The sequence below is a fragment of the Emydura macquarii genome, unplaced genomic scaffold, assembly GCF_026122565.2.
Source record: "Emydura macquarii macquarii isolate MOO-44397 ecotype Brisbane River unplaced genomic scaffold, CSIRO-AGI_Emac_v2 contig_3390, whole genome shotgun sequence".
NCBI lineage: Eukaryota > Metazoa > Chordata > Testudines > Chelidae > Emydura > Emydura macquarii.
In genome coordinates this window covers 8059478-8087010 of record NW_027133527.1, presented here as the reverse complement: position 1 = coordinate 8087010, position 27533 = coordinate 8059478, and positions in this window count along the sequence as shown.

Here is a 27533-nt window from a genome sequence, read left to right as displayed (position 1 = left end):
AGCTCAAACCAGTCAAGGGCCTACAGTTCTAGGATCCCAAGTGCCCCTCGGAGTGGCTGTCTTATGGACACAGCATTATCACCATGCCCGACTCTCTCCTGTCCGCATACAAAGACCAGGGAAACATTTAGCTTGGTGCTGGGACCTGACTCTCCCCCTCTTGCTCCCAGCCTCATTCCACAAAGACACAGGGTTGAGCTGACCCTGCAGTGACCCAGTGCACAGCCACAGATAGGAACCATCATCATCAACAGTGACAGCTGTCCAATGTGTTTGCAAGCCCCCAGAGCTTCCCACACCTGTATCCAGGGGTGGGCTAGCCTCCCCAGGGGTGTGCTGCTGGCTCTCTGCTCCCTTTTGGGGTTGGGGTATCCTGAGAGCAGACTCCTGAGTTTTCCACACTTTCCATCTGGTACCTGAGAACAGCATATATCTAGGGGTGTCTGCCTGAGCCTGAGCTGCCGTGGGGATCCAAAGCGAAGAGACTAACAACATAATACAAAACGAAGCAAACTCCTTTGAGCCTCCAAAAGATTTGGGTTGTGTGAGAGTTTGGATGGTTCCCGTTCCACCTGCACCAGTACCCCTGCGCCTCGTGATGAGGAAGGCCTTGCACCTATGTAAGCTCAGCCGAGCATTTGGAGAATCTTCCTGGCATTGCCTGAAACTGCCTCTGCAGCAGTTTGTGCTATGAGCAGAGGCGAGCAGGGAAACCATCCCGGACGTAGGCAGGGTAAATGCAAGGAGGAGGTTGCAGATAATGGAACCAGCCTGACCCTTGATCCAGAACTCAGGGCATGGCCTTCCAGCTTCCACCCATCACTGGTGCATTGCAGACCTAGTGGGGTGAAGGGGCTAAGGGCAGCATACATAGTCCTGTTACAGCCCTACCTTATATTATACCATTTCTTCTCCTGTGGATTGAATACGCCCCACATACCTCAAGTTTATAAAAACGTGTAACTGATCTACGGGAAATGGCTTTTCTTGCCTCGGCCAAGGATAAGGCACTCCATGCCGGTGCCATCTCTCTCTCGGACACACTCGCCAGCGTGACGCGGGGTGCCTGGAGCCAGGCCTCTGGTACTGACAGTTTAGCTGTGACAGAATTAAGATTTGATTTGACATAGCAGTGGGCACGGTTCGGGAACTCGATCGGGCCATGCAATGGAGTATAGCTTATGGGTTTCACAGGGGATGGAGAACAATTTGAGCAACCTCTGTACTCTTCAGCCCAGACACACATCATTGCACTGTTGACTTAGCAGCAGCCACTGACAGAGAGCAGTGATGGGAGCCCATGGAGATATTCTTGTCTTGTGTAAATCAGGGGAAGGCTAGATACATCCGAGGAGAGAAAATGCAAAAGCAATAAACCATTCCACTGAAGAAAAACTCGAGACTCTCATTTGAGCCAGGAGTTAGTCTGACGTGACTGCCGGCAAGTGCGAGATTTCACAGGATCGGGGAGGGATTTTTATCTGAGGAATTGTTGCTTATTTAGTGACTGCTTAAGGGGTTTGGAAAAAATCAAAGCTGCTGCTGTTCACAGGCTGATGAAAGGATTGCCAGCTGCCCCCATCTCAGCCCTTATTTACCATCCGACTTTACCTGTTCAGGGAAGACTAAGCAAAGATTTCTTACGGCTTGCTCAGAAATAAAAGGAGGTTGAGAATCAATCATTTGTTTACATTGTGTAACTTGTTGAAAATCAATTGGCTCCACATGTTGCAGATCCGATTGCATTTTGTTAGCAGTCACAGGAAATGGTTTTCCCCTGACATCCCTGTATTCGGGGTTTGTTTAATGCATCACTTGAATCAGGCTTTTAGAATAATTGAGACTGAGCAACCATCCCCTTTATAAATATTAATTTTAATATGCTTGGGAAACTTTGTCTCTCTTAGATGAATTTTGAACTAGCTTTTTAATCTATTGCTTCTTGACAGAAAAGCAGGCTCATTTCTCTGCATCTGTTTTTGTCCCTTTCAGGCGGGGAAAGCTGGTGGGTAGGGGTGGGGCCTGGAAAACATGGTGGCCCTAGACTCCAAAGGGGGAATGCTGCTGGGGGGAGGCTCACTGGCATTTCTAACTCCATCCCACCTTGTTCGTTACCTACTGGAGAGACTGTCACAGGCACAGCTTTCCAAACCCATCCTCCAGCTGAGATAATCACCTGCCCTGGCATGAACCTGGCCCGCTTGGCATGTCAGCTGAGTAAGAAGCAGAATTGCATTGCCCTGGATCAGGGAGGAAGCAGCACGTGCTCCTGCCATGTCAGAATCATGCCAGGGATCAGATGGGCCCTATTTTTTTCAGGATTAAAGATTCACTGGGTCTGTGCTCTGCCAAAACTCCTCCGCAGCACTGACTTGCAATACCCCAGCTATTCTATTACTTGGTCTCTCTGGAGCCAGGGCTGCCAATCAGGCTTAACTGTGTGCAGATTTCTGCACAGGGAAGGAACCTCCACAGGGAGCCAGCTTGGGACCAGCAAACTTATTTCACTTGTGAGCCAAGACAAATTTGCTGTGAGGTCTTTAGAAGTAAAGGCTTTGTGCTTTATCCCCATGCACCATCTCCCCACTGCACAGCTGACAGTCTTAGGGAAAAAATCTATATCCTCATCAGACGCTAGGGAGAAGTAAATCCATGGCGTGTCCTCATCTCTTTCCCAAACAGCTCCAGTGCTTCTGCTTCTCATGTTTTCCCTTCAGAAATAAACTGTGGGGCCGGAGCTCAAAGCCCCCTCACCTATGGAATCCGCTTTTTCCAGGGGACAATGCTTCCAGCACAGAGTGCACCAGATAATTCTGAGCCCCGTGTTCACTTCTACATGGGTGTGAAAGTCACAGGCTTCTTCAAAGGCTCACTTGATGCCCACCCCTGACCCCTGCCCCAACTGAGAAAAATCCTGCCAACTTTTGTCCACAAGGTTTCTGAAACCCTCTCCTCTGCCAACAAAGCTTCAGCCGGGTCTTGGTTCTCTCACGCTTCGACGGTGGGGTGCTCCTTAGCACTGGCCTGGCCTTTCTCTGCCCGTGCCAGCACCCCGTGCCAGTGGTGGCTGCAGTCTGTGGATCTCAGGCAGGCGCTAGGCACTTGTGGACTGAATTCGGGGCTCTCAGGCAGGGAATTGCAGAATGCAACTGAGTAGATGGCGAAAAGTTCCAGAGGGGTAGCCGTGTTAGTCTGTGTACAGCAAAAACAACCAGAGACGCGGAGCCCCTTAAAGACTAATGAATTTCTGCGGGCATAAGCTTTCGTGGGCCGCAACCCACTTCGTCAGATGCATCAGATGAGTAGATGGGATGCACCCTGAAAGAGCTCAGCTGGTCTCCGTAATTGCCCTCTCCGCTCCCATGCAGCCGGGTGTTGTGTGCCAGTGAACTGTGCTGGGACCGGCTCTGACGGCTGCTGGTGGGGGAGACGGCACTCGGGCTGGTCTTTGTCTGATGCTGGAGGAAGGGCTGCCAATGTGGCGCCTGTTCTGAGCTCAGGGCCAGTTCAGCACTTCTGCTTGTGACAGCTCCAGTGACAGCGCTATGGCTGCAGCTCCTGCCAGGATCTGTGTTTTTGCCTGTGCTTCTGGCTGTGCCGGTCCCTGGGTGGACGGCAGGGGAGGCGCTCGTGCCTGCGCTAGCACTGGTGTGGCGTTGCTGCCGATGGGTATGTTGTTCTTACAGTCTCTCCTGGTGCACTCTGTTTGTTTGGAGAACAGTTCTGAGAGCATGACGACAGCTGGAGATGAGAAACACACACCCCTCTCCTGCCTCTGTGCCCCAGGTTCCCCATCACAAAGGCAGTGCAATGTCTTGAACTGAATGAACTGGCAAATGTTACGGTGGCACCACCTTCCCCCGGGCGAGGTGCGATTGAACATCTTTACTGGAATAAAGGAAAACGAAGCTACGCAGCCTGTCCCCGGACTGTGGGTTTAGGCTACGTTGCCCTCCTTGCTGCACCGGCAAATCAGGCTGATCCAGAAGAAACACATGGAAATGGGAGAGGCAAAAAGCCTATTGAAATCCGTGGCCATCCCTTTCCTTGGCTGCGGAGGCCATTGCAGGGTTCCCCTGCCCGGGCACGCGCCTCTCTCCAGAGCTCTGTCCAGGCCAGTTTCAGCCCAAACTTCATGTAGGGATCCACCACTTTCCTTGGTGAGCTGCTCTGCATAAGAGAGCTTTACTAATGGACGTCAGACACCTGCAGCTGTAAGTGTGGGGGCAGGGACGGGGGGATAGAGGAAGAGGAAGGTAAAAGTGGTGCAGAAAGGAGGAGGAGGAGATGAAGAAAAGCTGCCAACTGCTGTCAGCGTCTAGGACGTTGGACACTCCGTGGGCACGTCAACATAGTCCGAGTCATGCTCCGTTATTTAGGGAAGTTCCTGCTTTGTGCCAGCAAAACCTTTTCTGGTCTGGGCGAGGACGAGAATGTGAGTGCGCTGCTGCGTCTCTGCTGGTTTTGGTGGCGGTAATGCTCCTTGCATCATGGCCAGCCTGTTTCATTTCAGGGTGGATGGTTTAGCTGCATCGAGCGGATGAACCAAACCAACAGACCTAGCTAACTTTTTAACCAAATCCGTCCTCCTGCAACCTGCTGCTGCTGCTCCTTCTTCACGCCCTGCTCGGCCAGAGTGTACGTCAAAGCTATGAAATGCAGCACCACATCCGATGGCGGCCAAGGATGGCACTGTAGGTGAATGCTACCGAGCCAGCAGCAGCTCACAGGCGGTGCTTAAAAGAAAGCAAAACAGAGATGGCTTGTTTTCTGTGCTTAAAAAATGAGGTACTTGCCTTAGCAATCTCCTATCTCATAGCAGCACTGAGGCATGCAGGCAACATATGTGAATAGTGAGGATATTAAAATAGCTGCCTGTTACCTTATTTTTCTCTCTGAGAAATATTTGTAAAATCAGTGTGTGCTCAACCTTCCAGGCCATGTGTCATGGTTCACAGTCAGAAGGGGACGGTGTTCATCGCTGGGACAGCTTGCACTGCAGACTTAAAACAGTAGCACTTTCTTCCAAATGTTGGTAAAACCTTTGTTGCAAAGGGCCCACTGCACATGAGAACTGTACATCAACCACCCTTCTCTCTCCTCTGTCCCCTCCAGAGAGTGCTGGCGCTTTGAGGGAAGGTCCCGATCCAGTCCTGCCCGTTCCTGGTTCCCCAGAGAACAAAGGCATTCTGGGGTGGAAGTTCCAGGGGCATGTGGGAACCATAGGCCTGAGGAAATGCAGGGCTAGGAAGCAGCTGCGCCTTGTTCACGTGGTGAGGGATGGAGTGTTGGTGGGCTGATGAGAGTTGGCGGGAGAATGGCTGCTGCCGGCTCTCTCCCGTGAGATGAAGCAAGCCTGAAAGGAGCTTCTCCAGCCCGCCTTGCCAATGCTCGGACACAGCCCTCCTGGGAACCAAGTCGTAGGCCAAATCCAGCCGCTGCACGTAGCTTGTACGAAGCAGTGCTGAGCTGGTCTCCTGCTGAGCGAACCTATCCCAGCTCCTTCATTCAAACTCCTCTGAGTATCAGCGAACTTCACAGGGGCCTGTGTCAGAGGCTGGAGAGCACCTCGTCCTCCCATCTGTCTGGACCCCACAGACCAGCTTTCTGGCCTTGTCTCAGCCCTGGCACAGGGAAGAGCTACACCAGCACACCTCGGGGGGCCTTACGGTGCCGCCTCTCTAGTCAAAGAGTGGCGCTCTCCGCACAAGATGGAGGGTCCAGTGTGGGACCCCTGAGTGGGGGGTTACTCTGCCATCCGAGGCACAGTACTTCCCTGGTTACTGGCCATTATACTTCCGTTAGCACTATTGTGCTTGGATAGTCAGGACGTGGCCCTTTCTCCCCCGGCCCAGGCCATGCCTCAGCTGAGAACTGAGGCCCTGACTCACGTCGGAGCAGATGAGGAGCACATCAGACAGAGGGGGGCCCCTGTGATGTCTGTCATTACAAGGACCCTTCCGCTCTTTGCTGGCAGGAGTCACCGGGCAGCTGATCTTTTTACCAGTGTGTTATGTTAGGTTCCCCTTGCCTCTGACGAAGTCAGGCTATTTTGGAGAAGTTTCTGTAGAGGCTGCGCAAGCCTTTGTGTGTGATCCCTGGCGATGGATTCCTGGCCACGCAGCACCGGCAGTGCACACAGCTCTTCCCTGTTGTGGCTCTGACTAGTCTGGGGTCAAAGACAGTGCGTCTGTTTTCCCCACCCTTCTGCAAGTCCCTTCCTCAGCTGCCCTCTTGGGAAAACGAAGGGCTAGGAGGAAATTTTGCTTTTGTTATTGTCTTCTTCGAGTTTTTTTCAGCAATGTAGTTGTGTCCTCTGTGCTGGTCCAGAACTAACCAGAACTACCCAGGAAAGCAGAGCACCGGGCTCGGGCCATCCCTCCCCTTTCAGCGTGTTCTGTTCTTCGTAATCTTATTAGATTGCTTTTTCTACACAATAACATGGCCGTTTTGAATCATGGTATGTCCCTATTTCCTCTCTGACATTAGCAGATGACTGTGCCACTGTTGCTTAGTGATTAGCTTCTTTCTACACACTGAGCTAAATGTGTATCCTAGCTTCAGTAGCACGCTCGGCTCGCTGGGGAGGAGCTGTCAGGCACTTGGACAGCCCGATGCCCTCAGTTCATCTGCAAACTGTGACTGGGGCCAATTCTAGACATGATTACTGGTGCCCATAAATTGTGGAAGCAAGAAGGGAGGTCTGTTTTTACAGCTCTGGGGCCTGATTCGCCTCTGACAATGGTGCAAATCAGGAGTGACCCACTGGAGTTACAAAGGTCTGAAAGAGGGAGGAGGTCCCTGCTGTGCAATTTCACCAGTTCCCTTTCCTGCAATATGGGTTTATCTGGATTAAGCAGGCAAAGAACCCGGAAGATTCGTGGTGACTTGTAACCACTGCTAGATCTCTGCTTGCAGTTGGGAAAGCCGGTTGGGGCCTTCCCCACTGAAGAAGAGGCAGGAGAGTGGAGACCTTGGCATCGATCACTGGAAAGGCTTACTGGCTTCAGCACCGCCAGGTGCGGTTCCCAGGAGATGCTATTTTCCAGGGCCCCTGGGGTGTGCAGCTGTTGCAGAGATAGCGAGGATGGAAGTATGGGCCTGTCACTCATCTGTGGTTTATGGTGACGTACAAGCACCTGAGAAGAAAGCAGAGCTTCTCCCACAAAGGAACACGCACCTGCAGCTGACTCTGCTTTTCAGTGTTCCTGAGGCTCGGGCTTGCAGGTTAATTTCTGACAGCAGTGGAATGGGGAGATGGGACGTTGCCGATGGATGGGACACACCCTAGCTTTGGGCACCTCCTGGCTTCCAGGTTCTCACAGTTTGGAAAAGGGCTCCTCCTCGTTGGGTACTCCAGGGAATTACCAACCCCTTGCATCACTGCTTCCTTGGAGCAGGAGTCGCCTCTGCCCAGCCAGGCCTTTCTCATCAGCAGGCGCAAGCTCTCGCACTCTGCCTCTTTTCCGCCAAGGCTTTGTCTCCGCTAGGGCCATTTCCTGAAAAGTTTCCTCCCAGCTCTAACCCAGTGTTAGCAGCACTGGAAGCCCTCGTGTAGACGGACACGCCCTGCTGAGAAAACCCTGTCTCCAGCCCCCTGCCAAACACAGCCTGGAGGGCTGAGCTCAAGACCCTGTGCTGGGAAAGGAGTGGTGGCTGAACCAGCCAAGGACCCAGCTCATTTCAGGCTTTAGAGGTTAAAATCAACACCGGAGATTCCACCCAGAAAAAAGGGGAAGGCAGTGCCCATCCCACAGTGCAGGGGTAGCACATCCCCCAGCGAGAAACAGCTCTTAACAAACCAGGCTGGCACATGCTGCATCATGACGTTCCAAAGCATGGGACGTCAGAGGGACAGTTGTGTAAAAGATCTAAACAAGGAATGGTTAACGATGGACTCAAGTGGAGCTAAAACCTGAGATGGAAAAAATTCAAGCAGTAACAATCATCACTGGCTGGAAAGGGTCAGAAAGACAGAAGCAGTTTTGATACACGTGTCAATGAAGTCTTTTCTGCCTGCTGCATCTTTTCCTGTCCAATGGTTCTATGTGGGAAAGCTGTGAGGACAGGCTGCCAATGCATGAAAAGGACGCTGCTGTTTGGTGTGTCTTGGCTGGTGATTTTTCCCTGCATGTAACGTATTTCACTGCACTGGCTCCATCTGATCTAACTGTGCCCACCTAGGCACATCTGCTGCCCCCATCACTTACATGTGTGGGTACCTCGGAAGTCTTTAAAACCAGAAATAACAATAACAACCCCTCTCGGTCTTTCTTCTTAGCCCTGAGGAGAATAAGAGAATTAGTGATGGGCTCTGGTGATAACACCCAGTCCTGGGAAGGCCAGAGGGCATTTCTTGAGAGCATGTCAGGATGTACAGTTATGGGGATCATCTAAAGAGCCTGGAAGAACAGAGGCATTGTGGTTGCAAGTGGAGCGTCTAATAGGCCTCACAAATGCATCTTCGGGATTCTGCCTCTCTCTTGAGCAGCGGCTGTTCCTCTCCAGTAACAAGGTGTAAATCCCAGCGCATTCCTGAATGCAAAAAGATTCTGTCAGGCTCCTAAAGCCACACGTTGCCTCTGATGCTGTAGCGCCCGCGGTACGGCTCTGGCATGTGATATTGGCAGCACCATGTGGAATAACCAATTCTGGGTCCTTGCTGTAGTTCCAGGTTAAATTCATGCCTGATTTTTTAAAAACAAACTCATCCTCCGTGTCATGCTGTGAATGTTATTAAATGTTCTATTTATCAGAAGAAGCTCAGCTTAATCTGAGCAGTATGTAGGAATTTAAATGTAAGCGTTGCATTTAACTTCCTTTGTAGGCAGCACTGGGCAAAGAGGGTAGCGAACACTGGGCTATGCATATCTGCGTATAGACACCTTGGGAGGTCTCTAATGCAGTGGCAGCAGGCTGAAAAACATCTGTGCTGAGTCTCCCTGTCCTCTGCCCAAAATGACCTTTTCCCCAGCCACTGGGACGGCTTCTGGGACAGAGCCGTTCATCCTGTAGCATGCAGGGGATGATTTTGGGTGCAGGAGGGAATGAGACTGACACCCAGCCACTGAAAACAAGGAGGATGCCACAGCAGCAGCAGGACAGCCCGTGTTGCAGGAAGGCGGCGAGGCAATTTGATGGTAGCCAGTCTGCTGTCACACAGGTGCTGTGTGCCCTGGGTGCATGGGTGGGTTCTCACAGGCTGTGGAAGGTGCCATCGGGCATTGGCCCTGCACAGGTACTCTGGGTTCATCTGCCCTAGAGGAGTTGGTAGCTGTACTCCAGCTGTACTCCAGGGAGGGTGTTTTGCCCAAGCTGGGCCTCCTTTGCAGTTTCTCTCCAGCAGCCACAGGAGGGTCAGCACAGCTCGGACTGGCTGGGCCGGAGTGAGGAGGGGTCTTGATTCACAGGCAGAGGTTTGCTTTCTCAGCTGCGTTAGCACGTCAGATTCACAGGGAGCGAGTGGTGCTGCGGGGGAGGGACTCCGTAACGTCTGCTCTGAGCATCACTGGGCAGACACTTCCAGCCTCCCTGCCGATTATTTCGGGGAAGCAATTAGCAAAAAGGACTCTGCAGAAAAACACCAGAGCTATTTTTATTTTTATTCTGGGAGAAGGATGGGGAGATGAGGAGGGGAAAAGCAGCTTCTGATTAAATGAAAAATTACCAACCTGTCTGCGTGCCGTTTTCTAGCACAGTGCAGTCTGGGTGGGGGAGCGCCTCTCTTTCTGTTGCATAAGCCAATCTTTTCCATATTTTAATATGCAGGGAGAGCCAGTTATTTCCTGGCTACTTCAGATGGTTGCAGAATTTAGTGGAAGCGCTAAACCAAACAGACTGTGGAGTGTCACATTTTGTTAGTGCTACATGGAGAGAAGCTGTCAAACTGGCAAACAAGACATGGGAGAAGTCTGAAATCAACACAAACACTGATGTTTATTTCCATTGAAAGTTCTGGGTTGTGACTGAATGTCAGTGCAAAGACTGGAGCACCTTTTGCATATTGCCAAATATAATGTTAAAGGCTGGAGCAGGAACGAAAGCTGATGGAAGTGGATTCATTTAAATTGTCAGGATAAATTAACTTTTAAAGCCACTATGGAAAAGTCTGAAAAGTCTGTGCCACAAATCAGGGACATGAATATTCAGGCACATGGACTCATTGAATTAGTTTGTAGCGAACATATTTGGAGGCAGCTGTTCATTTAATAATCAGGGATAACCACAGAAATAGACAACCAGATACTTCATCTACTTTGCATGGTTAAAGTGATCATTTTATAACTCTGTCTCAGCAGTTTAGGTTTAAAACCTATAAAAATCCAGTGAAACACAGTTGGGGGGAACTGCTGTTCATTTAACGTAGGAAAGCCAAGGTCAGAATTGGGGCAGCTGTCATAAGTCAACAGCAGCAATAGCAGCGTCCTGGCTCCTTATTTATTTCTGACTCAGATTCACAGCTCAGAGGTGAATATGAAATCAAGAAGACCATGCAATCTAATCCCAATGGTGGATCAGTCAGGGGTTAACTTTTTGGCATTTCCTGTCATCGTTACAATATTTACCCCAAGAATAGATTAATTACTCTTGTTCTTCTTGCCTTTGCAGCGTTTTGTCATGGGAACGGGTTTCACAGGGCTGTAATGTCGGATACTTGCTCTGAGTTATGGCTGTACCGTATGCTGTCAAAGTTTCACTCTCAGTACTCTACATTTTGATTCCACCCCTGCAGGCTATAAACAACCCAAATTACCTCTTTCTTTAGCTTCCAAGAGGACTAATCCCTTGTCTAGTGCTTTATCAGTCAGCTGAGAAAGGGTTAGACGGACCTGCCAATCCAAACAGAATATATTGAACAAATCATTTTTCTACAATACAGAACCTTGCTATAATTCACCAAACAACTCACCCAGTAAAATTCTAATACTGCACCTGATTCTTTTACTGTGATGAGAATAGAGCTCTAGGCGACATCAACCCATTCTTTTTACAGTGTTAAGATTCTCCTAAAATACTGCACAGAACTCCAGCTCTTGGGAAATCCTGTGTCAAGTAATTAATAATTACAGACCCACCTACCAGGATCGTGCTGAGTTTGAAGTGGCCCCTCACTGCTGGTATGAAATCCTGCCTCTTGACTGTTTAGGAGGCTGAGCATTATCTTGCTGTGACACTCCGGGGTGACAAGGGATTTTGTTTATTCGTCTCTTGTCATAAGTACCCCGTGTCTCCCCTAATTACAGCCCACTGACCAGAAAGCCTAGAGATAAATATAATAAAAATCTTATATGAATCATACTGTACCACAGAATCTCTATGGATAGAAATTCCACGCTTGAATAATAAGACTATAGCAGTAGGAATGGACTACCGACCCCCTGCCCAGGATGGTGATGGTGATTGTCAAATGATCCGGGAGATTAGAGAAGCTATAAGAATAGAAAACTCAGTAATAATGGGAAAAAACAACGAGAATCCTGTAGCACCTTAAAAACTAACAAATTTCTGCGTCAGATGCATGAAATGGAAATCACAGATAGGAGGTGTATATATATACATCCAAGGGTAAGAAACATAACAATGGGGAGGGCAAATGCTAACAAAGTCAATTCAGTTTGAGTAGATGAGGCCTATTCACAACCAAAGAATCCCACCACAGTAGCATTTAACTTCAGAAAGGGGAATTGCACAAAAATGAGGAGGCTAGTTAAACAGGAAATTAAAAAGTAAAGTCACAAGAGTGAAATGCCTGCAAATTGCATGGAAATGTCTTTAAAACACCAGAATAGAAGCTCAAATTAAATGTATACTCCAAATGAAAAAGAATAGTAAAAGGACCAAAAAAGTGCCACCATGGCTAACCAACAGAGTAAAAGAAGCAGTTAGAGGTAAAAAGGCATCCTTTTAAAAACTGGAAGTCAAATCCTACTGAGGAAAATAGAAGGGAGCATAAATTCTGGCAAACCAAGTGTAAAAATATAATTAGACAGGCCAAAAAAATAATCTGAAGAGCAACTAGCAAAAGACACAAAAACTAACAGCAAAAATTAAGTACATCAGAAGCAGGAAGCTACTGGACAATCAAAGTGCTAAAGGAGCATTCAGAGAAGACAAGGCTGTTGCAGAGAAGCTAAATGAATTCTTTGCATTGGTCTTCACTGCAGAGGATGTGAATGAGATTCCCACACCTGAGTCATTCTTTTTAGGAGACAAATCTGAAGAGCTATCCCAGATGGAGGTGTCATTAGAGGAAGTTTGGAACAAACTGATAAATTAAACAGTAATAAGTCACCAGGACTAGATGGGATTCACTTAAGAATATTGAAGGAACTCAAATGAAAATTGCAGAACTACTAACTGTGTTATGTAACCTATCACTTAAATCAGCTTCTGCACCAGATGACTGGAGGATAGCTAATGTGACACCAATTTTTTAAAAAAGCTCCAGAGGCGATCCTGGCAATTACAGGCCGGTAAGCATAACTTCAGTGCCAGGCAAATAGGTTGAAACTATAGTAAAGAACAGAATTATCAGACACATAAATGAATATGATTTGTTTGGGAAGAGTCACCATAGCTTTTGTAAAAATTAAATCATGCCTCACCAATCTATTACAATTCTTTGAGGGGGTCAACAAACGTGAACAAGGGTGATCCAATGGATACAATGTACTTGAACTTTCAGAAAGCCTTTGACTAGGTCCCTCTCCAAAGGCTCTTAAGCGAAGTAAGGAGTCATGGGATAAGAGGGAAGGTCCTCTCCTGGATCAGTAGCTTGTTAAAGATAGGAAACAAAGGGTAGGAATAAATGGTCAGTTTTCAGAATGGGGAGAGGTAAACACCAGGGATCTGTCCTGGGCAGTGCTGTTCAACATATTCAGAAATGATCTGGAAAAAGGGGCAAATGGTGAAGTGGCAAAATTTGCAGACAATACAATTACTCAAGATGGTTAAATCCAAAGCAGACTGCAAAGAGTTACAAAGGAATCTCACAAAACTGGGTGACTGGGCAACAAAATGGCAGATGAAACTCTCTGTTCATATATGCAAAGTACTGCACGTTGGAAAACATAATCTCAACTATACACAGAAAATGATGGGGTCTAAATTAGCTGTTACTGCTCAAGAAAGAGATTTTGGAGTCATTGTGGATAGTTCTCTGAAAGTATCTGCTCAGTGTGCAGCAGCAGTCAAAACAGCTAAGAGAGTGTTAGGAACCATAAAGAAAGGGACAGAAAATATCATAATGCCACTGTATAAAGCTATGGTACATGTGAACTTTGAATAGTGTGTGCAATTCTGGTCACTCCATCTCAAAAAAGATATATTAGAATTGGAAAAGGTACAGAGAAGAATAACGAAAATGATTAGGGGTCTGGAACAGCTTCCATATGAGGAGAGTTAAAAAGAGTGGTACTTTTCAGCTTGGAAAAGAGATGACTAAGGATGTGATAGAAGTCAATAAAATCATGAATGGTGTGAAAGTGAATAAGAACGTGTTATTTACTCCTTCACATAACACACGAACCACTGGTCACCCAATGAAATTAACTGGCAGCAGGTTTAAAACAACCAAAAGGAAGTAGTACTACACACAATGCACAGTCAACCTGTGTAACTCCTTTCCAGGGGATGTTGTGCAGGCCAAAAGTATAACTGGGTTCAAAAAAGAATTGGACAAGTTCATGGAGGATAGGCCTATCAATGGCTATTAGTCACGATGATCAGGGATGCAAAGCCATGCTTTGGGTGTCCTAAGTTTCTAACTGCTAGAAACTGGAATTTGATGACACGGGATGGCTCACTCAATAACTGTTTTGTTCCCTCAGAGGCACCTGGCACTGGCCACCGTCGGAAGACAGGATGCTGGGCTGGATGGACCATTGGTCTGACCCAATATGGCCGTTCTTCGTTCTTATCAGTGGGGAACAGAAAGGGTTAAATTCTGCTCTCTCACCATGACAAATGGGCCTTCACTGAACTCCATAGTTGCAGTGGAGAATGTGACCCAGTTGTTGTTGTTGTTGTTGTTGATTTGTATTATGGTACAAATAATACTTGAGGGCCCCACTTGGGGACCAGGCCCCACTACACTGAGTGGTCTACAGATACATAGTAAAAACATAGCCCCTGCCCCCGTAAGAGCCTGCAGTCTTAGTTTGAGAGAAGATATGATAGATGAAACAAGTGATGATGAGGGCAGGATGGGTAGCCATATTACATACTTACAGGCCACATTTACTGGCTGGGGGACTCTATCCTGGGAAGCAGTGACTCTGAAAAAGATTTGGGGGTCGTGGTGGACAATCAACTGAACATGAGCTCCCAGTGCAACGCTCTGGCCAAAACGGCTAATGTGATCCTGGGATGCATATGTGACCCGTTCGTGCCCAGGGCAGCCACCTGAGAATGCCGAGATCAGGGCAGGCTGCAAAAGGAGAGCAGGTTCTCCCAGCGCTGGGGGTGACACTAAAGCCTGGCTTCCCAACCAGCCATGAACTGCTTCTGATTCCCCCCACTGGTTATCAAGAAGCCAGTTCACAAATGCCCACAGCCCCCTTTACTGCATTCCAGTTCCTGGCTCCCAAATCAGCACTAGGTCCAGTAAAGAGACCAGTTGTTTAAACTCAAAGCTCTTTACTATAAAGGTTCCCTCTGACCCCAAGGGGGTCAGCCACAGCACCAGATCAATATAAGTTTGGATCTTACCTAAAATACCATGCTGCCAGCCAATCCTTCAGTAACTAAAACTAAAGGTTTATTGTAAAAAGAAAGAAATAAACCATGAGAGAAATGTTAAAGGATTAGAGCAATCACATACATACAAGTGATTGAAAGTCCATATACATCAGGTTTCTGGAAGAAATGTGAAGTTGCAGGCTTGTACAGTTCCTCTGATTCACATCCAGTACCTGGATAGGTCTAAGTCCTTCGGTTCAGTTGCAAAATGGATTGATCCAGAGGTAGGTGTGTGTCTGCAGCTGGACAGGAACATAGACAAAATGGATTCTGTGGTTTGATCTTATATACACTTTGTCCTGGGCCATGTGGCCTGTGGAAAGTCACAAGAATTAAAATGGAGTCCAGAGTCACATGGGCCAATCCTGGTAACTCTTCAGGTATGCCTGGGGTTTCTTCCTGGGCCCCTTGCCTCTGTGAGTGTCTTAATGGGCCATTAAGCAGGCTATTGTCTTGCCACCTCTCTGTCTGAGATGCCACTCAGACAGCACACTTTGAAATACAGATATATCAAATATATCTATAACTTCTATTTCACACCTCACACATGAACAGAAGTATTATCATCTTAGCACATTATAACCTTCCTGGCAGTACCTGACATGGCATATCTCACATGAATTAATATGATTTTGACACACTGATGTCAAACAATCTCACATATATCTCACATATCTCACATATCACATGAATTAATATGATTTTGACACATTGAAACAATATAACCGATGCTCTCCCCCCCTCTACCCAGCATGACAGCATACATGGGAATCTCGAGTAGGAACAGAGAGGTGATTTTACCTCTGTGCGTGGCACTGGTGCGACTGCGGCGGGAATGCTGGGTCCAGTTCTGGTGGCCACAGTTCAAGAAGTATACTGATAAACTGGAGAGTGTATGGGAACAGCCCCAAGCATGATGAAAGGATGCGAAAACCCACCTTAGAGTGATAGACTCGAGGAACTCCATCTATTTAGCTTAGCAAAGGGAAGGTTAAGGCTTGACTTGATCACAGGCTGTGAGTACCTACATGGCGAACACATATTTGCTAATGGGCTCTTCAGTCTAGCAGAGAAGGTCTAAGACCATCCAATGGCTAGACGCTGAAGCGAGACAAATTCAGACTGTGCAAGCCAGGCATCCCTGTTTAACTGGGAGGGTAACTACGCACTGGACCAACTGACCAAGGGTCCTGGCGGAGTCTCCATCACTGACAATTTGTCAATCAAGATTCGATGTTTTTCTAAAAGAGCTGTTCTAGGAATATGTTGGGGCAGGTCTCTGGCCTGCGTTCTATAGGAAGTCAGACGAGAGGATGACAATGCTCCCGTTGGACCTTGCAGCCTATGAATGATGAGCGTGTTATTCCATCGACGGGCTCAGTTTGCCCCTTGCTGGGCGTTACTAGCTGGCAGAGCTATGCAGGTGGCCTGGCAGAGGCAGGGATTTGAAGAACAGGTTTTGTGGATCTGTTGGGAGAGGCCATTCTATGCGTTAGGTGAGGTATGGAAGAAACTTGGAAGGTGCCAGAGGCCTCCTCCTAAATCTGTCTCCCCTGCAAATGGCATCAGGTTTAACTGTGGGGATTTTGTTTGTGTTATGAAGAAGATAATAATGATACAACACATTATTCCAGTTCAGGCTCAGCTTGCTGAATCCTTGTCTTCTTCCTGGCCGCCAGACATGCCTCTTCCCATTAGAGTTGCTGGGTGGTAAATGAGAACGGACAACATTTCTTGGTCAACATCATCTTTAAAACGATCCCTTTGCTGGAAGCCAGTTTTCACTGCTAACCCTAAGGCTACAATTGTGGCATGGGAATTTTTAGTAAATTTCAGGGCTGGGGTGGGGAGGGGGACGACAAATGCGATAAGTCAGGGAAAGGGGGAGGGATGAGAGAGCACGCCCACCCTGTGGCAGTGGCTCCGCTTCTCCGGGGCTGGGCCCAGCTCCCTGCTCTGGGTGTTGCAACCTGGTACACAGGTCGCAGCGCCGCTCAGGTGTGGTCTGTCCATCCCTGTATCGATGCAGACAGAGCGGCAGACAGGCCAAACCTGAGTGGTGTTGACACGGGCGATACGTCAAAATGCCACTAGGTTCGGGGGCCTAGTCACGTGTGTTTTTTGCAGCCATTGCAAAGTTTTTACAGACTTTATTCAAGTTCATGATTTTTGTGACTTCTGTGACAAAATCTTAGCCTCAACCCTAACCAAAAATAGCTGCCAGGTCCTAAAGCTCTGTCCTTCTGCTCTGGATAGCCTACCCTGTGTAGTGAGGCAGAGATTCATGGAGCTTAAAGCCAGATGGGACCACAGTGATGATCTGGTTTGACCTCCTCCATAGCACAGGCAGGAGAACGTCACCCAGCGAGTCCTGCACTGAGCCCAGTAACCTATGACTGAGCGAGGGTGCAGCTCCAGAAAGGTATCCCACCCAGTGCTAGCTACCTGCACTCTGCACCTCAGCCCTATAGCTGGCCACGTTCCTGTCCCATGGGCATGGCCATAGCGACGATTAGCCCCATGTGTGCCACCCTCCCATCATAATCAGCTGTATCCCACCGCACAGCCAAGCACAGCTTCTGTTCCCAGGCTGGTGGGTCTGAAGGAGCCCCCCCACTGCACACACCAGGTCACTGCACAGCCTGCCAGCAGACAGGCTATTCACCCCTTGCACACCATGGTGGTAATCTTTCTACCGGGTGTGATACCTTGCGAGGTATCATTTGAAAACTCGTCGGTTGCTGGTCATTGTTGTCCTGGTAAAATATGTGTGGTAAGACTGCGGATCAAGTGATCAGATTCCACCTTCTGAAACATGTTCCAAGTCTGTGGAGTGACCAAACCATTTCCTCAGAGACAAAGGGCAACGTGATGCCTCAGCCAGGTGTAAATAAGGTCAACGGGCCATTTCCTGCTCAGTGGCCATTCTTTGGCAGGAAAAGAGGCATGGGCAAAAAACCAGCATGGGGTTCCCACCCACACAGTCTGCCTGTCACCTCACTCCCAGCTGGAAATGCTTCTCAAAGGGAGGCCAGGACTATAAAAAGAAGTGTACCCCTCTCCTCCCTCCGCCCTCGCTCTCTGTCCATCGATTCACTGCCTGAGAAGGAACAAAGGAAGAAGCTTTACACAGAAGAAGGGGTCCTGACCTAAGCAGTTTGGCCAGTAAGACTGTTGAAAGCATGTGGTGAGAAAAACTTGACTTTGAGTTTAACTTGGTTTGCTAAGTTAGGCACTAGTTGTGTTTTAGCTTTATTTTTCTTGAAACCATTTCTGTCTTTTATGCCTTCCCACGTAGGCTGTAAGTGAATGCGTCTCGCCGTAGTCACTTCTACTAAATTCAACGATGGATGGTTGTATCTGAGCTCCTGTTGTCCAGGCGAGGGCTGGGCAGTGCAAGACGTACATCGCTGGGGAAAAACTGGGCTGGGTGTGTGTTGGGTCACCTGGCTGGATCGTTCAGGCTGGCAGGAGCTAAGGGGCGGCTGGCTGGCTGCAGCACACACACAGTCACAGCTGGGCCTGATCTACGTGCTGGAGATGGTTTGTGAGACAGCAGAAGGGCGGGGTAAAGGGCACCCCAGGTCAGAGGGCCGGGGTGACACAGCTAGTCACTAGTCTGGATCGTGCCCTGGGCATGTCACAGCCATCCTCACTCCTTGGAGTGCAGCGAGTGTGCTACGGGGGACCATAGCTGTGGCACAAGCATGCTACCTAAGCCTGTTAAGTCAAAGCCAGGCGAGCTTACGTATGCGCAGCAGGCCTGCCGTTCTCGTCCTGAAGGAGCATTTTATTCCTCCCCATCCTCAGACATCGTATGAAGAAAACAAACTGTCACCATGCAGCATCTGCAGCCGCCCCACTAAAATCCCGCACTCAATGGAGTCATTAATCAGGGGAGGCCTGAAGGGTCGCTGCTCCTCCGTGTGTGTATGTGGCAAAGGGACTGCAATAGGCCGGCAGATTTCCATTCCATCACGGGCAGGAAAGGCGAGCTGCTGCCTCTGCCAAGTGGCAGGGCTGCCTTCGCAGGGGAAAGCGATAATTCATAAAGCTCTGGAAAGAACAGTGCTAGCCCATAACCGTGTGTTCCAGCCAAGGGCTACAGGCTCATCAGCGCGCGCCATTAACACAGCTCCCCTCTCAGGCACTTGTGCCCGTGCAGGTTGCTTCAAGCTTTAACAGAAAATGAGAAGGTTAGAACATCTTCCAGAAGGAGAAGGAAATTTACTGGTGCCCTGGCCCTGCAGCAAAGCAGAGCTCAAATAACCCAGGTGCTCGGAGAGCGATAAATCCCCCCCTAGCAATCAAGCCGGAAAGAGGACAACACTCACAACTGCAAACTTGGGCCAGTTACTATTTCTCACATCTTGGTGAGAAAGGAACAACATTAAAAATGAAAATGCTGCTGAACAATGCAGCAAAACAAGGCTGACCAGGGGTTTCACACACTCAACACGGCATCTTGAATATTGTGCTTCCCAGCACGGGTAGACAGACATGCCCGATCTCTGCGTGAACTGGCAGGGGAGCTGGGAGTAGCAGCGGAGTACAAACCTGCCTGCACCTCCTGCGTACACACACTCAGAGACACTCGCTCCATCGCTTCGATTAATTCTCTGCCACAAAAGAAGAGAGACCGTACGGAGATCGCCCCAGATTCCCTTCCGGGTCATCAAAGCCTGCCAGTGGTCACCACTCGGGGTCCCTTGGGGTTCCCTGACATTACACATCTCTTGTGACAGGGGATTGTCATAGCCCTGCATGGCATGGAGGGAAGGGGGGTATCTGCAGCGTAGCCTCGGGGCTCTAGTCCCTCAGACCCGTCTCTTTTCCTTCCTTTAAAGACAATTTAAGTAGGGAAGATTTTTTTTAAAGTTTTATTTCTTTTGCCCCCTTTTGACATCATCAAAGATCCTTCGTGGATGCTTGACAACCATCCCATTAGGAGCCGTATAGGTAGTGTACACATTGCCAGGATGGATCCTCCTTCATTCTGTGACTTCGGTAAAAATTCATCGCTTTCCGCCATCTACTGGCCACTGGAAGTGCTTGAGCTCTGGGAGGGACATGCTGCAGCTGACTTCGATCGCAGAATGGGCTGTAACGTCGGATGAAGAATCCCAGGCCATTTAAATATGAGCGGTTAAAAAGATGACATTCCAGGGGCAGAAAACAAGCCGCTGAGGATATGCAAGGAAAGGGAGTTGGGCTCTTTCTGAGCTGACATCTAAAATAACTAACTGTTAACCTTAGAAATGATGGCAGGTCAGGGTGTCAAAGATGGCTCACGGGGCCCTACTACCCTTGGCATCGCTGCCCATCCTTCTGATCAAAGGAGAATTCAGAGAGCGCTATAGACCGCTGTGTCATTAGCCAGCTATCCGATACGCCTGTCCAATCTAATGCCATGATAAAGATTTATGGTCATATGGACCAATTTCATTATCCCAGGGGGAAAATCAAGACCTTGCCACAGAATAATCTGACCATAAATAAAATGGCCATTACTATTACCGTTTTACCACTCCGTGGCACTCAGACAAATGCTATTAATGTCATCGTCATCCTGTCCAGGGCTAGTGGTTCATGGAAATCAAATATACTCAGAGCCCAGAGAAACCATTCACAATAGCAGGGTGTAGCCCACTGAAGCAACTGCCGGATAAATGAATGGACTTTTGAAAAAGAGTTCAAAGTGCGTTAATCAAACCCATTTTGCACTGGTAATGGCTCCCAGTGCACTGAGCTCCCAGTCCATGGCCTGCGCCAGCATGTGGAATTGTTTGTTCGAGACACAGGAAGTCCCACACCTGAAATATTGCCACAGAGCTGGATTTTTCACCAGCTTTGTGCCAGGACAGCCCCGCTGATCCCAACACTAGGGTAAAACGGGTGTAGCAGCGCTAAGAATCCGTTCTGCAGCAGCCAGTCGTGTGTCGCTGCAGGTGACTCTGCCTTCCAGAGCTGGACGTGAAGCAGTTTGGAGCCTGGCAATAACAGCTGCCAGGCCCGTTTTGTAGAAAGAAACGTTTTATTCTGCTTCTCCACATGAGCCTGTTTAAGAAACAGGGTCCGTTCGTGCTCTCATTCTTACAACGTGTGTTGATCTCAACAGACTGAGGCGCTAGGATTTTTCCATTTAAAATATAGATACAATTTTCTTTTCCTCTAACTCAGCCCCCTTCAAGCCAGTTGTATCAGGTATTACTGCATATTGATCAAAATCCCCATTTATCTGAAGTACAAGACGCAGTCCTACAAGCTAAGTGGGCAGTAGGAGCACAGTATGTGGGATATCTTTGGAACTTCATGCAGCAGTTAATTATCTCATAAAATCTATTTAAAACATTAGCTGATTCTAGATTCAAAGCTACCCAACAGTGCAGGAGGTGAAAGTGAAAATAAACAGCAATGTATTGACGCCATTTTATCCAGCTTTTTCATTAATGACGGGAAGGAGCCAACATCACGTGACCCAGTCAGCTCTCTGGCAACCACTGGCGAGTGCTCTGCAGGCCAGTTTGTTGACCTCTGCTGTCATGAGTCAGCAACATTCCACCTGCAAATGGCTGAGGAGACTTACAAAAGACCCAGCTGCCAGGCCCGTCAGAAGGTGTTCGTGTCCCGGAGATGCCTACTTGTCCGTTGCACAAGAACGAAAGGGTGCTGTGCCTCCTGGACGGAGCTGGGTGTGTGCGCTGGACTGCATTCCACCGAGCCAGAGCTTTTCACAAGGGAAGATGTGGAAGCCCATTGCTTGAGACGACTAGAGAAAGAACTTGCTGGGTATGAGCTGACCACGACAACAGCAAATGATTGCCCCACCATGCCTTTCCAGAGGGGAGTCTCACAGACCTATGGACTTGGCCTCTAACAGTGTGGGTGTAAAGGTTCCGAACAATGGACTGCTAAGGAAATCTGCCCAGGCACAGCGCTGTGACTGCCCTAAACGGTTGCCACTTTTTCAAAGTGCATATCCAGAAATGCATGAAGAATCAACAAGATGTTCCATTGCTGGAATTCCTCAGGGTAACCAGCCAGAGGGGTCAGTGTGAGGTGCTGAAATAGAATGAGAGCCACCGCTAAAATCCCCTGTGAATAAAATGCTTCACGCATCCCACAGGAGGGAGGAATATAGGGAAGTTATTTCAGGTTTACTGCTCCAAAAATGTCAAAACATTCAGTCAAATAGAACAGCTGGTCTGAAAAACTGGCTCAGCGGAAACAGTCAGACTTCAGGCAGTGGCTCCACTCACAGCCAGCAAAGGAACAGGACTTTGCCCAGTGGGACTACATTTGCCTGTCAGGAGAATAGGAGTTGTAGGCCAGGGTCCAAAGAGCCGCTCCTGGGACCAGAGCAAAGCTCCTGGTTAAATCGCCCTGTGACGGAGAGGGCAGGCATTCGATACGTTTGCAGAGATGCTCTCCCTTTCCTCTGACACGTCCTCTGGTGCAGCTGGGCTGGTTAGTGTCTCCTTACTGGTGTTTGCCCCCCTCCTTCAGGTCTCCTTCCCCAGTTAGTTCAAGATTAATTTAAGAGATTTCCCAGGGTGAATCTGAACTGTTTTGAACCTGGACCTCAGCAGGGATCACCTTTCGATTCCATCTCCCACCCCTTGGGGTGCAGTGCTGCGGAGCCAGGCAGCCCAACACTGAGAGAGAAAAGATCACAGCGACTGATTAACAAATTGCCCCTGTCTGGACAGCCCTTTTCTTCTGAGATTTCTTTTCACAGAGGCCAGGGAAACGTTAACCTAACCTGGCTGCTTCCTTTCCAGGTGCAAGGGTAGCTAGCGAAGCATATTTTTTAAGATGAACATTAGAGAGCAGAGATGAGACAGCACCACGCTTTCCTCTGGTTGCCTTTGCTTTGTAGACAGCCCCTGGGGATTACCGGCTTTCACACTAACAAGTAGCTCTGTTAGGAAGCAATTTGGTTTTTGATGCATTTTAATCCTTCTCACCCTGAATGAATTCATAGACTATTGCAGAATTATACAAGCGTGATTCCTGCCTCGTTAAGAGGCAAGGTGCTGGGCTGCTCCTTTTAACACAGTCCTTGGGAGCCTGGCCTCCTGAATATTCTACAGTAGTGCTGTTACCACCCAGATAATCATCACTGGAGTTGGAAGCCATGCTCCAATGCGCTCAGAGCTGAGGAACGGCTCTCCTGAGGATCACTAGCATAGGGCCGAGGCTGTGTTACAGAAATGAAAGGGAAACCAGGCCAGCTGCTAACTCTGGGAGCCTCAGGTCTGCCCAGAGTGAGCTCTGTGGTGATACACAGGAGCTGGGATGCACAACTCTCCGTCAGAACTGGGTGGCACTGGCTAGGGTCCTGGTGGGAACAGCAAAGTCACAGGCGAGAACGCCGTGCAGTAAGTATAACAGGTAAGCAGGCTGAGATAACATTGCATGTGATTACTTCCCCTTTCCTACTCTTCTGCTGAATGACAGGCCAGATGTCAGTCCCTCCAGGAGAACGATTTAGTGCTGTACAGACTTATACGTCTGAGACAGATGGAAAGAGCGTTTTTAAGAAGTTAAACAATATAACGGATAAACAATCTACAAGCGATATTGGACTTGGTTTTGACTATTTCCCATAAACTGCTATTTGGTGTTTGGGGTTCCTCACCCACCGTTCGCGTGTCGCTATTACGGAATAGCAAAGAGCTGACTGCCTTGTCTAGAGAGTATCCAGTGTCTGTCATTGGCCCAACTTCTGTTGGCGAGAGAGACAAGCTTTTGAGCCACACAGAGCTCTTCTTCAGGTCTGGGAAAGGAAGGAACTCAGAGCCTCACAGCTGACTACCAGGTCAGACAGCAAGGTTAGCATCAGTAGTCAGACGCAGGATTTATGGCTTATTACAGCAATCTGTGACCCACTAACCCCTCTTTTTGTCCTGTGACTGCAGCGGTATTAATGAGCCACTCTGTCTGGAACGGGCCCTTACAACATGTGCTAACTACTTATGCTGACCAATCTGCCACGATGCTGGGAGTACCACCTCTCCCAGCCCAGAGGAAGAGCTCTGTGTGGCTCCGGGGTTGGCTGTGTCACCAGCAGAAGTTGTCCAATACAAGAGATTCCCTCGCCCACCTTGTCTCTCTAATATCCTGTGATGACACAGCTACAACTACCCTGAACACCTTGTACCAACATGTACATCATCTCCCTCCAGTTCTCTCCTGGGATGAGTCCTCAGCCCTTCTTGTAAGGGGTGCAGTTCAAAGCAGATAGATGTCACAGCTAGAGCGATATCCTCCTAGCTCCTCTGCATTTCTTCAGCAACAACAGTCTTAAACTCTCACCACCAGCAGAAATTTCCCATCTTCTTCTCTGGCTCCAGTGAGATAGGGAATGCATCATCTGATCCACATGGAGGGACACAGTCCCTGAGTCACAGACCTCACACCCGACACCTCTTATCCCTGCGCATTCAGCTGCTGAGTTCCCTCAGGCTGTCTCCAACTTCCCTTATTTATAGCCTCCTCCGCACTGAGCTCCCGTTTGCTCAGCCTTCAGACAGTGACTATGGTGCACGCTGGCAGGTGGTTTGCCAAGAGTGAAAGCTTCCTGCCTAGCTTCTAAACGGCTGCTGGGCGTGTACAGTGATAGCCAGACCCCATAGCAATGGTTCTCAACCCACAGCCCGCGGGCTGCTTGAGGCCCAGTCAGCACACCACTGTGACCCATGTGACATCCTCAGAGCCATACAGGCAGTGTAGATGTTGTGTGGACGCGGCCCACACAACACACGGAGAGCTGCATATGCAGCCCACAGTGGTAAATGGGTTGAGAATCTGGATGTATCTGGCTCCTCCAGCAGTCACGCCACTGTGTTCCGGCTAGTCTGCAGGTACGCCAGTCCCCGAAACCAATCCTATGTAGCCTCTCTCCTGTGTCTTCCCTTATTTACACACTAAACACTGCAGGGCATGCACATGGGTTATGCAGGCCCATAGCTCATCCCTAGGTCCAGCAGCTGTTCGTTTTCCCAGTACAGATTGATAGCCACCTGCAGGGCTGGCCCGGGATCCCGGGGGATCCCAGTCAGCACTGCGGGACCGGTACAATAACTGCTGCAGTACTGGGCAGTACTGGAACTTGAAGATCACAGTGTTTTTCTGGTTATTGGTCCAGGCCGATGCTGAGCAGATTTTGCATTGGAAAGTCCCAACACAGCAGGTCATAGCAGCTGGGCCGACTACGTTATTGTTTTGAGTTCATGCCATGATGTCAATCGTCAGTGGATTTGCCAGAGTTAAAGGGAGCACTCCCCCACCCCCGGAGGTTTGCAGGTGCTTGTGTACTCTCCTGGGGTCTCAGTCTCACCTCCTTCCTCTCGTTGTGTTTTCTCTCATGTTTCCTGTTTGCATCAGTAAAACTGGTGTGAGACAAATACAGGGTAATAAACTCATTTCACCCAGAGCCTGCCATAGAAAAGCAATTTTATCTGGGAAACCGGAAAGGAGCTTTTCCACTTGGCACTCGGGGCAGACTCCTGTGATTCACGAGATTGAATCCTTAAGCCCCAATCTACAATTTAAAATGTGCTCAACCCAGGTTGCCTTTGTAAATGCACTTAGCTTGCATGCACTTGGCTTTGCAGATGGGGAATTTGCAGGGCACGATATTACACAGAGCTTTTGAAATCTTGCTGTAATTTCTGCCTGGCTACGTGAGCCAGTGTGACAAGCAGAGTGCAAGTGCTGGGAGAGTGACTCCCCCAACACCAGTGCTGGCCGTGACGGGAACTAACTCCTAGCTAAACCCAGGCCAGCGAAGCGGCAGCCTGCCGCCCACAGAAGGCAACTCCCAGGCTGGCAGAGCAGCTGCTGGCTCATCCCGGGGGACAGTGGCTCACGGCTCAGCTGGGACAGCCTGCTGGTGAAGGAGGAGGGTCAGAGCTGTCCAAAACGCTGCTGCTGGCAGCTCTGGGCCCACCAGCTTGTGAAGCTGCACGTCTGTGCGGAGCCAATGTACCCGCCAAAGTGCAGCTCAGGCTGCGTGAGAGGCAGTGAGGTCACCGGTGGGTGGCCTCAGAGGGACGGACTGAAGTGAGTTCCCATCCCGGCTCTGAGACAGACTCCTTCCGCGGCCGTGGGGCAGGCAGGGACCGTTCTGCCCTGGGTAGGACAGGCCAGGCGAGGGACCCTGCCTAGCAGCAGGCTCTGCCTACAGGGCTCAGTCCCAGAAGATGCCCGGCAGCCCTGTGCCCTGGGAACGGGCCCAGCACAAACCCACTGGGCTCAGTTCCCCTGACAGTGGAAGGGGACCCAGTGCTGGGTTAATGCCACCCAGGCCCCGTGTGGCTTTGCCAGGCCTCTGAAGCCCCTCCCTGCTGCAGAGGTCCCGCTCCTGAATTTAGCCTTGTCCCCACTCCCATCCCAGAGAGGCAGAGGCACCATCCTGGGGTCCCCTTTGCTCCCTGGAGAAGTAGCAGGGCCCCCTCCACTGCATCCTTCCCTTCTGCGGTACATGCAGCTCCCATGGGGGTGTTGGAGTTGATCCACCAGTGAGAGACTTGGGTCAGTTTCCTCTCTCAGACCTATTGTTTCTGGCTCTCTGCAGACTCAGGCAGGCATTACCACAGCAGTCACACTCAGGGTTGCATTTTCAGGCCCTTCTTTGCAACTAGAAGGCTAGAAACTTACATTTTTATCGGTGAAAGCAGAGAGTCTGACTGTGACCTTAGGCACCCTGTATTCACACCTTCCACACCACTGTAATAATCTGCACAAAATATGCCTTGGGAGGTATCCTTTGAAAATGAATAACTCACTGGACACTAACATTCTTGTGTGCTGTATGTACACGGTCTGTATGAAGAGTTGTGGATATGTGCTAGAATTAGAACGAAAGTGTGTTTAAACCAGGCACTTCGGGGGGGAGCTGGTAAACGTCTGCCTTAGACAAAGGAACGTGTGTTTGATTCTCTGACCAGCTCCACCTTCAGGCATAGACAATGAAGGTCCATTTTTACATATTAGATAAACGACGCCATTAAGCTAACGAGTGGGGCAGGAGACAACCTGATGTCTACACCCTGCTGGAGAGAGACGCTTGGTCTGGGGTTGACTTTTCAAACAAACACATTGAAAGGTTTTCTGGTCTAGATAGACTGGGGGGTGGTACTGAACCTCCAGTGATAAGCAATTGAATCGACTGACTGGATGCAGTGTTACTGCATTCTGAAAGCGTATCGAGTGAGGTCTTTTCTGAACGCTATGACACACCGGTGAGTAATAGAATTGTGAATGATCTGTATTAACACTACACAAGGAATGATGAATACTCAATATTGTGTTTAAAGTCTGTGACTCAAACAAAGGCAGAAACAGGTCTCTCCCAGACAGGAGGGAAGATCACGGCTATCTAATCTATCTATCTATCTAATCTCCAAAGAAATGAAGCTGTGGACAGAAACAATGGAAGCCCTATTCACATAGAAATCAGCAGGGGATGGAGATGCACAGGAAGGGAAGAACACATGAGGTCATTGAACTTTGGCCCTTGGACTTGGTGCTACTTAAACCTGTGACTTTTTCTTTAATAAGATTGTTTGACTTTTTATCTAAACCATTTCAGTGCTTTAATAAAATAGAGTGTGTGTGTTAGCCACAGTGAAGGTGCTACGCTGCTGGGAACTGTCTCTTTCAGTTAGCAGTGAATGTAATAACTTCTGTCAGTGCTCAGCGAGAGGGCTGAATACTCCAGGACAGGCGGTTTTGGGGGATATTCAGGACGAGGAGCGTATCGGGGTCATGCTGCAATAAGCAAGAGT